Raw genomic sequence first — 14,671 nt, forward strand, 5'->3', positions numbered from 1 at the left:
ACAGTTTCCAGTTTATTTGGAGTAGGGATTGGCACGGTCTGCAAGATTGTCTACCAGGTCACGCGGGCATTGCTGGATACCATGTACCATCGCTTTATTTCCTTGCCACAAGGACAGCGGCTAGATGAGACTATAAAAGGGTTTAAGAAGCGTGGCTACCCACAGTGTGCTGGTGCCATAGATGGGACCCACATCCCCATCATCGCCCCCCATGACAACCCAGCAGACTATTACAATCGTAAGGGTTGGCATTCCATTGTTCTGCAAGCTGTAGTGGACCACAAATACTGGTAAGCACTGTTTCACTAATGTGTTTGAAATAGGCTTGGCCTGTTTTATGATAATGCATAAACCTTTATTTTTAGTTTCACAGATGTCTTCATAGGGTGGCCCGGACGGTCACATGATGCAAGGGTTCTCGCCAACTCCGATCTTTACAGTATTGCTGAGGACAAGCTTGGTGGATGGCTTTTCCCTCGAGAGGTAAGATTATTTACTACTTAAACTAATGTTCGCCCATAAACCAATAGTCAAGTTTTACCCCTGTAATAATATTAATGTTTTATTAACAGAAATCGGTGATCGTACATGGTGTGGACATCCCGGTCCATCTCATTGGTGATGCAGCATACCCATTACAGCGCTGGCTAATGAAGGGCTACACCCAGCATGTTCACTTATCCCCCGAACAGACATCATATACCCATGCCCTAAGTTCGGCCCGTATGGCAGTGGAGAATGCGTTTGGGCGTTTAAAAGGACGCTGGCGCTGCCTCATGAAGAGGAATGATGTGGACTTGAAAATAATGCCAGATATAGTAGCAGCCTGCTGCATTCTCCATAACATATGTGAGATACAAAAGGAAAACTTTCTCCCCGAGTGGAATGTACATGATCATGGGGCGGGGGTCACTGTACATGATGCACCAGGCTTGGTGGGGGGGCATGACGCTGCCAGCGAGTGCATAAGGGCCACCATTGCAGCTAATCTTCAAACAATGTTGCAGTAGAGAAAACAGACAAGTTTTTGTGTGCAAACAATTTTTGTTTATTTCGTTTTTTCAGTTATAAAAATTTGGTTCAAAAGTTATTATATTTTTCCTTTTAAACAGTTGGCACACATTTTCTGAGGTAACAATATAAAATATTTAAGTGCAAACATGTCACTGTAAAATTCCACATAACGCAAGGGGTCTTCAACATGTGTCCCTCCAGCTGTTGTGGAACAACATGTACCAGCATGTGTTGCTATGTGTTTCCACAACAGCTAGAGGGCCACATGGTGAAGACACCTGCCCTGAGGTAAAAGAGTAAAGTGCAAACAGGGCACTCTGTATAAAAAAAACCCTAATGTTTGGTTTGGCAGATAACGGGTCACCCCCAATATTTGGATCGCACTGCCGCACATTTTCTGAGGTAACATTATAAAATATTTAAGTGCAAACATGTAAAATTCCACATAACGCAAGGGGTCTTCAACATGTGTCCCTCCAGCTGTTGTGGAACAACATGTACCAGCATGTGTTGCTATGTGTTTCCACAACAGCTAGAGGGCCACATGGTGAAGACACCTGCCCTGAGGTAAAAGAGTAAAGTGCAAACAGGGCACTCTGTATAAAAAACCCCTAATGTTTGGTTTGGCAGATATCGGGTCACCCCCAATATTTGGATCGCACTGCCGCACATTTTCTGAGGTAACAATATAAAAAGGTAGCCCAAATATCTGGATCCCACTGCCCATTTTCTGAGGTAACACTATAAAACTTTAAAGTGCCAACAGGGCACTCTGTAAAATCAAAATAATGTTTGCATTTGTAGGTATCAGGGTTGAGGATACAGTGCAAACATAACCTTAAAACACAAACATTGTTTTATAACCCGCTGCTCTAGGGCAGTTGTCTATATACCCGAAATTCTGAGGACTGCGGGATTTGTGTTGGGGGATTTGAGGGAGGCTCATAGTTGTATGGACCATATGGGTGCTGTGGGTAGGCTGTGTCTTGCTGTTGTGTTTGTGTGGTATTCCCTATGGTACGTGCAAACGTGCGTTCAAAAAATGTCATCTGCCTATCATGCATGGTCATTAACTGACTCATAAAAGTTTGATGCATTTCTTTTTCTGACGCAAGGAATCTCTCAAGCCGTGCATCTTCCTGGGCATTGAGCTCACTATCTGCCTCACGCAGGTGATCCAAGATAATGGACTTCATTGCTTTGACCGTTTGTTCTGTTTTGTTCAGTTTCTTTTTCCGCTGTGGAACGTTGTAGACTGTGAAGGAGATGAAACAATGTAAGCAACAATTTAAAAATAGCAGTGGTAGCATATACGTGTTTGTGGCCTTCTCCCACCTGCACACTAGCTATACTCTGCAACATTACCATGATTCTATTAAAAAATAGCAGTGGTAGCATATACGTGTTTGTGGCCTTCTCCCACCTGCACACTAGCTATACTCTGCAACATTACCATGCCTTTACATATAGGGACTGCTGCAACTGTATTTGTAATGGTAATACTTACTATTTGAGCGCAAAGTCGTGGTCTTGGGGGGTTGCGACGTCTCCGCCTGAGACTGTGGTACGTCCTCAATAGTGGCACTGATGGAATCATCATTGACGGTCGAGTCTTCAAAACTGCTGTCCGATATAAGCAGCGGGGATGATGGGCTGCATTGTGAGCTGGGAAGGCTGTGCTGTGTTTCGTCACAGTCCTCGTCGACTGACATCTGGCGACTGGCAGAGCTGGATGACGATAGTGCTATGGGATTTGTTATCGCAGTTTTGCCGAAGACACTATAGCATAGGTCATAATATGGCCATTCCATACGCCCAGCACCACTTTTCTTGCGGTTATGGTCGTGTACTTTGGTGAATTGTCTGCGTAGTGCCTTCAATTTGTTAACGACTTGTTGCTGGGTTTTTTGGATGCCCCTTTCTGCCAGCATAAGGGATATGTTCTTGTAGACGATAGCATCCTTAACTGTTCCAGTCACCTGCCTTCTTATTTCTTCCTCTCCCCGAATATTAAGCAGCTCCTTGATCTCTGTGTCTGACCAGATATGGCTAGCCATGTTGCTGTGCTGGAGCTTCTGCTGCTGTATATTGTCTGTTTGTTTGGAAGCTGCTGCAATAAAAAGATCTGTATGTACCCAGCGCGACTTCAGAGTGTTTTGTTTGCTGCCTCAATGCCTGCATGTGCCCAGCGTGTCTCCCAGGGATGACATCATCTTCCAGTGCCCCAGAAGCACCAATCAGCGTCTCAGAGCGTTACTCGGGTCTGAAAACACGTGTAATGACCGTTTCCACTGCACCGCTATCCGTGTCATTACCGTGTTCTACCCAGGTAAATAGCCGGGTTGGATTCCCGGGTCACTCAACCCGTGTTGACCCGTTTCCACCTACTAAAAATCCGTGTTGATGCGCGCCCCCGTGCAAAAACACGGGTAAAAACAGCTAGTGGAAAAGGGGTATTAATCTCCTCCTCTCCAATGTGCTTTGACTTGTTGAATGGCTGTGAATTTTAAATCTGTTGGGTTCATGGAGTGTTTTTCTTTAAAATGTTCGGAAACACTATGGGTCTGCAATCCTCTTCTAATATTGTATAAATGTTCGGCAATGCGGGTCCTTCATTTTCTTTTTGTCTGCCCCACATACTGAAGTCCGCACGGACACTCAAGGAGGTATATTACCCCTTCTGAGTTACAAGTCAGTCTCTGTTTTATGAAGTATTTTTTATTTGTTTGATTTGACTGAAAAGATGTCACTGCTTGTGTTGATCTTCCTTTGGTTGTTTTACAGCAGTTGCAGTCTGGACATTTAAAAAAACCTTTTGTATCGTCTTTTTTTTTAATTATTTTCCACTGGAATATAGCTGCTTGTTAATTCTTGTTTCAATTCCGGCTTTTCTATAAATTATTTGCGGTTCTTCAGGATGGACTGTTTCTATTTCATCCTAGAGGATGCTGGGGACACCAAAAGAACCATGGGGTATAGATGGGATCCGCAGGACAGCATTTACCTCATAAATCACTGGCCAGAGGGGACATAGGTGCCTAGGCGCCGTCCTAACCCCCGCCAGTATAAATAATTAATTTTAAAAAAGCGGGACCAAAGCGTGCCATTACGGGGGCGGGGCTTCGTCCTCACTGCTCACTATAAGTCGGCGCAATTTCCTTCCTCATCAAGCCACAGACACGCTTGTCCTTTCTCCACACAGCAAGTACCAGGGGGGGCATTTATTGATAAATATACATAAGCGCTGCTGCTCTGGGGCACTTCAGGGTGTTTTTAGACCTGTGTTTTGGCGCTGGCATGTGAGCTGGCTATTTCCCTCTGTGTTCCCTGACAGGCTTTATTTGGGTGCTGTCCCCTGTAGGCTCGACATGTCTGAGGCCGATTATTCCTCTCAGGGGGATAATGTATTGGGGACACCAGGTATTTTGGGGGAGGCCCTGTCGGCACCGCCGACTGCTGATTGGTTGACTACTTTGAATGCAAATGTCACTCTTCTAAGTCAGAAGTTTGATCAGTCTGAATCTCAAACCCAGGTGTGGAAGAGGTCAATGGAGGATGCTTTATTGCAGGTCCAGGACCCCTCAGGGTCACACAAACGTAGTATTGACCAGTTAGTTGACACAGATACCCACACGGACTCTAATGCCGATGTCAACTATGCCGATTCCAGATTAGATCCAATATTAGCAAAGACTATTCAGTATATGATTGTAGCAGTTAAGGACATCTTACATATCAGAGAGGAGCCTATTACTCCTGAAACAAGGGTCCTTATATATAAGGAAAAGAAGCGCTCGGTTACGTTTCCTCCTTCCTTTGAACTGAACGCTTTCTTTGATAAAATCTGGGACAGCCCTGATGAGAAATTTCAGATTCCTAAATGGATCACGGTGGCGTACCCCTTTTCCTCTGCTGATAGCCCCCACGGTAGACAAAGCCCTCTCGTGCTTATCTAAACAGGTAGCTCTCCCGGCAGCTCAGTCGACAGCCCTTAAGGATCCGGCTGATCGTAAGCAGGAGGCTACCTTAAAAGCTATTTATACTACCACGGGTACGCAGCTCAGGCCTATCATTGCGTCAGCGTGGGTAAGTAGCGCCATTGAGAAGTGGGCAGACAGTTTGTCTTCTGAATTGGAAACTCAATAGGGATAGCATCCTAGTGACGCTCGGTTATATCAGAGATGCGGCTGCGTACTTGAAAGAGGCTGCAAGAGATTCTGGCCTGTGTGCTAAAGCCAATGCTATGTCAGTTGCAGCTAGGCGAGCGCTTTGGACTCACCAGTGGAATGCTGATGCTGATTCCAAGAGAAATATGAAGTCTCTTCCATATAAAGGTGGTGTGCTATTTGGTGACGGCCTAACTGATTTGGTGTCTACGGCTACCGCGGGTATGTCGTCCTTTTTACCTTATGTTCCTGCGCAACAAAAGAAGCCACACAACTATCAAATGCAGTCCTTTCGGCCCAATAAATATAGGAGAGGCCGAGGTAATTCCTTCCTTGCTACCAGAGGTAGGGGAAGAGGCAAGAGAGCACCCGCCTCCTCGGGTTCCCAGTAGCAGAGTCCTCCCCGGCTTCTGCCAAATCCACCGCATGACGCTGGGACTCCCCTACAGGAGACCGCACCAGTGGGGGCACCTCTCAAGCTTTTCAGTCAGGTCTGGGATCGCTCAGGCCTAGACCCTTGGTTGTTGCAAATTGTGTCCCAAGGGTACAAACTGGAGTTTCAAGACGTTCCCCCTCACCGTTTTTTCAAATCAACCTTACCAGCTTCGCTTCCAGACAGGGTTCTAGTCTGCGGAGCGATACAAAAATTGTGTCAAAATCAGAATGTGGTCCCGGTGCCCCTGGCACAGCAGGGAGAGGGCTTTTATTCAAGCCTGTTTGTGGTACCGAAGCCGGATGGCTCGGTCAGACCAATCCTAAACCTAAAATCTCTCAATTTCTGCCTGAAGAAATTCAAATTCAAGATGGAGTCTCTCAGAGCGGTGATCTCCAGTCTGGCGGAGGGAGAATGTATGGTATCCTTGGACATAAAGGATGCATACCTACATATCCCCATCTATCCCCCTCATCAAAGTTACCTGAGGTTTGCAATCCAGAATTCTCATTACCAATTTCAGACGTTGTCGTTTGGCCTGTCCACGGCTCCGAGGATTGTCACCATGGTTTTGTTGGAAATGATGGTTCTCCTCCGCAAGCAAGGAGTCACAATTATCCCGTACTTGGACGATCTCCTGATAAAAGCGAGATCCAGGGACCGGTTGGTACAGGACATTGCACTGTCCCTGTCGATTCTTCAACAGCATGGTTGGCTCCTAAACTTGCCAAAATCGCAGTTAGTCCCGACAACGCGTTTGGCGTTTTTGCGTATGATACTGGACACAGACCAGCAGCGAGTGTTCCTTCCCATGGAGAAGGCTCTGGAAATTCAGAGTTTGGTAAAACTCATACTGAAACCAACAACAGTCTCTATCCATCAATGCATTCGGTTGCTGGGGAAAATGGTAGCGGCATACTAGGCCCTCCAGTTTGGGAGGTTCCATGCTAGAGTGTTTCAGTGGGACCTGTTGGACAAGTGGTCCGGATCCCACCTCCAAATGCACCAGAGAATAGTTCTATCTCCAAACACCAGAATCTCACTCCTGTGGTGGCTCCACAGCTCTCACCTCTTAGAAGGACGCAGGTTCGGGATCCAGGACTGGATCCTAGTGACCATGGCTGCAAGTCTCCGAGGTTGGGGGGCAGTCACACAGGGAGTAAACTTCCAAGGAAGATGGTCAAGTCAATAAACTCATCTTCACATAAACGTTCTGGAGTTGAGGGACATTTACAACAGCCTTCTACAAGCGGAACATCTTCTTAGAAATCTGCCAGTCCTGATCCAATCAGACAATGTCACAGCAGTAGCGTACATAAACCGCCAAGGCGGTACAAAAAGCAGGGCAGCAATGGCTGAAGCCACGATGATTCTCCGCTGGGTAGAGAAACATGCAAGCGCTCTGTCGGCAATATTCATTCCAGGAGTGGACAACTGGGAAGCAGACCTCCTCAGCAGACACGATCTCCATCCAGGAGAGTGGGGCCTCCATCAAGAGGTCTTCACACTGGTGACAAGTCTTTGGGGGGGTTCCCCATATAGACATGATGGCATCTCGCCTCAACAAGAAACTCCTTTGTTCCAGGTCCAGGGACCCTCAGGCTGCAGCAGTGGATGCACTGGCGACGCCATGAGTGTTTCAGTCGGTGTACATATTCCCGCCGCTTCCCCTCATTCCAAAGGTTCTGAGGATTTTGAGAAGAACAAAGATTCCAGCACTCCTTGTGGTGCCAGACTGGCCAAAGAGAATTTGGTACCCGGATCTTCGGGCATTACTAGTCGAAGATCCCTGGCCTCTTCCTCTTCACGAGGACCTGCTACGGCAGGGGCCATTCGTCTATCACAACTTATAGCGGCTACATTTGACGGCATGGTGGTTGAACGCCAGATTTTAGCCCGAAAGGGTACTCCCAGTGAAGTTATCCCTACCCTTATTCTTGCTAGTAAGGGTGTGACGTTGAAGCACTATCACCGTATTTGGAGGAAATATATTTCCTGGTGCGAGTCCAAGAAGGCTCCGGTGGAGAAATTGGACCTTGGATGTTTTCTCCATTTTCTACAAAATGGAGTGGATGTGGGCCTTAAATTAGGCTCCATAAATGTGCTGATTTCTGCTTTGTCCATTTTCTTTCAGAAACAATTGGCCTCACTTCCTGAGGTGCAGACGTTTGTAAAAGGGGTGTTGCACATCCAACCTCCATTTGTGCCCCCTGTGGCATCTTGGGACCTTAATGTGGTGTTAACGTTCCTTCAATCACATTGGTTTGAACCTTTACGTAAGGTGGAGTTGAAATTCCTCACTTGGAAGGTTGTCATTTTGTTGGCATTGGCATCCATAAGGCGGGTGTCCGAGTTGGCGGCCTTGTCTCACAAGAGCCCTTATTTGGTCTTCCATGAAGATAGGGCAGAGTGGAGGACTCGGCAACAATTTCTGCCAAAGGTGTTTTCCTCTTTTCATATCAACCAACCTATTGTGGTGCCAGTGGCTACTGGCTCTTTGGCTGAGTCAAAGTCTCTGGATGTGGTCAGAGCTTTGATAATGTATGTCGCCAGAACGGCTCAGATTAGGAAAACAGAGTCTCTGTTTGTCCTCTATGCTCCCAATAAGATTGGTTGTCCTGCTTCCAAGCAGACCTTCGCCCGCTGGATATGTCAAACGATTCCGCAGGCTCATTCAACGGCAGGTTTGCCGTTACCGAAATCGGTGAAGGCCCATTCCACTAGGAAGGTGGGCTTGTCCTGGGCGGCTGCCCGGGGTGTCTCGGCATTGCAACTTTGCGAGCTGCTACTTGGTCGGGGTCAAACACGTTTGCTAAGTTTTACAAGTTTGATACCTTGGCCGATGATGACCTTAAGTTTGGTCAATCGGTGCTGCAGAGTCATTCGCACTCTCCCGCCCGCTATAGAGCTTTGGTATAAACCCCATGGTTCTTTTGGTGTCCCCAGCATCCTCTAGGATGTATGAGAAAATAGGATTTTAATACCTACCGGTAAATCTTTTTCTCTTAGTCCGTAGAGGATGTTGGGCGCCTGTCCCAGTGCGTACTGTTTCTGCAGTTTAGTTGAGGTTACACACAGGTTGTGTTACAGTTTCTTCAGCTTGTTGCTGAATTTTGTTCATGTCCGTTGACATGTGTTCAGTTGAATGCCATGTTATACGGCATGCTTATGGCATGAGCTGGTATAATGCTCACCTTGATTGTTAATTCCTTTCCTCGAAATGTCCGTCTCTCCGGGCACAGTTCCAAACTTAGTCTCGGGAGGGATATAGAGGGAGGAGCCAGGTCACGCCCCTTTGAAAGTCTTAAAGTGCCCATGTCTCCTGCAGATCCAGTCTATACCCCATGGTTCTTTTGGTGTCCCCAGCATCCTCTACGGACTAAGAGAAAAGGATTTACCGGTAGGTATTAAAATCCTATTTTTAACAACAACAAAAACGGTTTGACAAAAATCTATTTGTAAATTTTAAAAATTAGGATCGGCCAGTACAGAGGACTATGTACTAAGCATGTCTAAGTATGCACCACTGGAGGACGCGCTGGAATTGGAGGTGGGGGGTGGGCTGTATGGTACTGGTGGAAAACAGTTCATCTGTTGAGGAGGGTTTCCCGGCACATGATGCATTGGTTGGGGATGTGGGTAAGTGGGTGGGGGCACATTTGGGAGACAGCACCAGGCAGGTGGTGGTATCTCACACGCCTCAACAAGAGATTCGTCGTTTGTGCATGAGGTAGCATCAAGAACCAGACGCTTGTAGATCTTTTGATCCTCCTTTATCAGTTTCATTTCTACCACAATGTAATTGCCAAATGTTTACTCCAAGTCCAGGGGCCTATAAAGAACCTCCACGGCATGAGTAAAAAACTGTTGTGTACAGGGTGGGGCAGAAGTGGGTTTCTGGATCACCTCCGCTGTTTTGTGGGTCATGGCTGTGGAACTGGGTCATCCACTTCAGTTGCCTCACTCATGGAAGGCTCCAATTCCAGATTGGGTGTAATATCCTGCAATATGAAACAAAAATGAACTCCATGTATTAATGTGTGGGTACAATACAATACAAATGTGTGTGTACTTACCAGATCCAGACTCTCCGATGCCTCCTCTTCCACAAGAGTGGGAGAATACAAAACCAGATTACACCATGACCTTATCCTTGGCTCTTGCTCCAAAGTGAATTTCATGAGGTCATAATACCACAGTGTTGGCTTGTAAACCTCATCCGTCCCGGCTCCTGAACGTTGCGATTCCATGTACTTCTTGTGCTCCTACAAAAACACTGTTCGGAAATTAGCGATCTTCTTCTTTACCCAATTTAGGTCTGCAGCGCTGTTCCTGGCTCTACTGTATCTGATGATCTGTTCTTATGCCCGATTCCTCTTTCTTCTGTTGGCATAGTCCGCGATTTTTACGTGCCACAGGCACTCGTTTTAAGGATACAATTCAATTAATCCAGACCAAAATTTGCGATTTGCCACTGCTGACACATCTGTGGGAAAAATATTAAACACAATTTAACTACAAAGTATAAGTGTAATGTAGATACCTATGTCATACAACCTGTATAGTATAGCACAAACAGCAACTTCATTTATGAGCACCCAGCTGAAAATTGAAACCCACCATTATACCCGTTACACATTATTACACACCGTTATGCCCATTACACATTATTACACACCATAATGCCCATTACACATTATTACACACCGTTATGTCCATTACACATTATTACACACCGTAATGCCCATTACACATTATTACACAGCGTTATACCCATTACACATTATTACACACATAATGACCATTACACATTATTACACACCATAATGCCCCTTACACACTATTACACAACCGTAATGCCCATTACACATTATTACACATCTTAATGCCCATTACACATTATTACACACATTATGCCCATTACACATTATTACACACATAATGCCCATTACACATTATGATGTGCGATGGGCACTTTTCGTGTTTTGGTTCTGGTTCCATGCTCATGTTTTGGTTCTGGATTGGTTTTGCCAAAACCACCCTTTCGGGTTTTGTTTTTGGATCTGGATGATTTTTTTAAAAACATAAAAATAGCAAAAATCACAGAATTTGGGGGTAATTTTGATCCTACTGTATAATTAAACTCATTAACATTAATTTCCATTTATTTCCAGTCTATTCTGAACACCTCACAATATTGTTTTAGGCCAAAAGGTTGCACCGAGGTGGCTGTATGACTAAGCAAAGCGACACACGTGTGCGGCACAAACACCTGGCCCATCTAGGAGTTGCACTGCAGTGGCAGACATATACGGCAGTATCACTGGAATTATATGGCAGTACCACTGGACATATACAGCAGTATCACTGGACATTTACGGCAGTATCACTGGAAATGTATGGCAGTACCACTGGACTTATACGGCAGTATCACTGGACTGTATTTATACGGCAGTACCACTGGACATATATGGCAGTATCACTGGACTGGATGTATTTGCAAGTACCACTGGACATATACGGTAGTATCACTGGAATTATGTGGCAGTACCACTGGACATATACGGCAGTATCACTGGTTTTATACGGCAGTACCACTGTACATATATGCCAGTACCACTGGAATTATAAGGCAGTGTCACTGGAATTATAAGGCAGCACCACTGTACTGGATTTATACGACAGTACCACTGGACTTATATGGCAGTATCACTGGAATTATATGGCAGTACCACTGGACATATACGGCAGTATCATTGGACATATATGGCAGTACCACTTGACATATACGGCAGTATCACTGGGCTGGATTTATATGGCAGTACCACTGGACATATATAGCAGTATCACTGGATTTATATGGCAGTACCGCTGGACATATACAGCATTATCACTGGACATATATACGGTAGTACCACTGGACATATACGGCAGCACAGAGACACAACCACTGGACTGATGCAGGACAACACAGTACCACTGCAATGGACTGGACTTGTACAGCAGCACTGGACATATGGCAGCAGAGGACATCACCACTGTGACTGAACCGATGCAGCACAAGACACTACCACTGTACAGATGCAGGACAACACAGCACCACTGCACTGGACTTATACAGCTACACTGGACATATGGCAGCAGAGGACACCACCAGTATGACTGGACTGATGAAGTATAAGACACTACACTGGCACGATGAACACAAGACAGCACTGGAATGGCCACCCCAATTTCCCTCCTGCACAGACACTGAGGATGGAGACTCATCCTCTTGCTACATTCTTCAATGCCGGAGTGAAAATGGCAACGACGCACGGCTCCTTATATGGAATCCAAACCCCGTGAGAACCCGACAGCGGGTTGATGATGTTTTGCCTCGTTCTGGTTTCAGAGTTAGGCGGGAAAACCCGAGCCAGACTCGGATTCGGGCAGTGAAGTTTGAGGGGGGGGAATCGAACCCGCTCATCTCTAATTATTACACATCCGTTATGCCCATTACACATTACTACACACCGTAATGCCCATTACACATTATTACAGATCCGTAATGCCCATTACACATTATTACAGATCCGTAATGCCCATTACACATAATACTGCACACCATAATGCCCATCACACATGCTGCATACCGTTATGACCATTACACATTATTACCCATCATAATGCCCATTACACTTTATTCCACACACTGTAATGCCCCTTACACATTATTACATACATAATGCCCATTACACATCCGTAATGCCCATTACACATAATACTGCACACCATAATGCCCATCACACATGCTGCATACCGTTATGACCATTACACATTATTACACATCATAATGCCCATTACACTTTATTCCACACACCATAATGCCCATCACACATGCTGCATACCATTATGACCATTACACATTATTACACATCATAATGCCCATTACACTTTATTCCACACACTGTAATGCCCCTTACACATTATTACATACATAATGCCCATTACACATCCGTAATGCCCATTACACACCGATATACCAATTACACATTACTACACACCATAATGCCCATTATACATTATTACACACCATAATGCCTGTACACGTTATACTGCATACCATTATGACCATTTCACATTATTACACACCATAAAGCCCATTACACATTATTACACATCCATAATGCAAATTACACATTATTACACATCCATAATGCCCATTACACATTATTACACATCCATAATGCCCATTACACATTATTACACATCCATAATGCACATTATACATTATTACACACCGTTATGCCCATTACACATTGTAATGTGCATTACACATTGCACAACATTATGACCATTACACATTATTACACACATAATGCCCATTACACATTATTACACACCGTAATGCCATTACACATTATTACACACCGTTATGCCCATTACACATTATTACACACCGTTATGCCCATTACACATTATTACACACCGTTATGCCCATTACACATTATGCTGCACACCGTTATGACCATTACACATTATTACACACCGTAATGCCCATTATTCATTATTACACATCCATAATGCCCATTACACATTATTACACACCATTATGACCATTACACACCGTTATGCCCATTACACATTATTACACACCATTATGACCATTACACATTATTACACACCGTAATGCCCATTACACATTATTACACACCGTAATGCCATTACACATTATTACACACCGTTATGCCCATTACACATTATTACACACCGTAATGCCCATTATTCATTATTACACATCCATAATGCCCATTACACATTATTACACACCATTATGACCATTACAAATAATTACACACATAATGCCCATTACACATTATTACATACCGTAATGCCCATTACACATGATTACGCAGCATTATGCCCATTAAACGTTATCACAATACCCAGTGTTTGCTCCCATGTGCCTCCCGTTGGTGGTGTACAGTGGCAGTGTACTCACCGCTTTGTGTACTGCCCCCTCCTGCACACTGCCCATGCGTGCTGTTTCTCAGCCTTTCTCAGCCTCAGAGAATAAACAATATGGGTGGTGGGGAGCGGCTGTGATGACGTAGATCGGTATCACACGTGTACATCGGTCACTACTGGAAACACGTGCGATATGCACTAGATAGTACACATTATAGTGAACATTGCCATTCCTGCACAGTCTATTTTTCTTGAGATTCTGACCCCACTGGACCGCGCATCAGTATCACAAGCTGTGTACACACAGTGCGATATGTGATAACTTTTCTTACCATTGTGACTATATAATCATCGCAACGTGTGTATACAGCTTTATTCCTTCTACACGAAGAGGGAAAGAAAGGTTGTATAGAATATCTGCCTATGGGGGTAATTCAGAGTTGGTAGCAAACCAAAAAAGCTAGCAATTGGGCAAAACCATGTGCAATGCAGGTGGGGCAGATGTAACATGTGCACTGCAGGTGGGGCAGATGTTACATGCGCAATGCAGGTGGGGCAGATGTTACATGTGCAATGCAGGTGGGGCAGATGTTACATGTGCAATGCAGGTGGGGCACATATTACATGTGCAATGCAGGTGGGGCAGATGTTACATGTGCAATGCAGGTGGGGCAGATGTTACATGTGCAATGCAGGTGGGGTACATATTACATGTGCAATGCAGGTGGGGCAGATGTTACATGTGCAATGCAGGTGGGGCAGATGTTACATGCGCAATGCAGGTGGGGCAGATGTTACATGTGCAATGCAGGTGGAGTACATATTACATGTGCAATGCAGGTGGGGCAGATGTTACATGTGCAATGCAGGTGGGGTACATATTACATGTGCAATGCAGGTGGGGCAGATGTTACATGTGCAGGTGGGGTAGATGTAGCATGTGTAATGCAAAGGGGAGGCAGATGTAACGTGCAATGCAGGTGGGACAGATATAACGTGCAGTGCAGGTGGGGCAGATGTAACATGTGCAATGCAGGTGGGTCAGATGTAACATGTCCAATGCAGGTGGGTCAGATGTAACATGTCCAATGCAGGTGGGACAGATGTA

At 45.2% G+C, this 14,671-nt stretch overlaps 1 protein-coding gene across 1 annotated transcript in view; it reads left to right on the forward strand.

The window, feature by feature from the left end:
- The window catches only part of LOC135056952 (zinc finger protein 585A-like), a 234,035-nt gene that overhangs the window by 73,902 nt on the left and 145,462 nt on the right, over positions 1–14,671 (forward strand). The window lies entirely within an intron of this gene.

The sequence above is a fragment of the Pseudophryne corroboree genome, chromosome 3 (genome assembly GCF_028390025.1).
Source record: "Pseudophryne corroboree isolate aPseCor3 chromosome 3, aPseCor3.hap2, whole genome shotgun sequence".
Classification (NCBI taxonomy): domain Eukaryota; kingdom Metazoa; phylum Chordata; class Amphibia; order Anura; family Myobatrachidae; genus Pseudophryne; species Pseudophryne corroboree.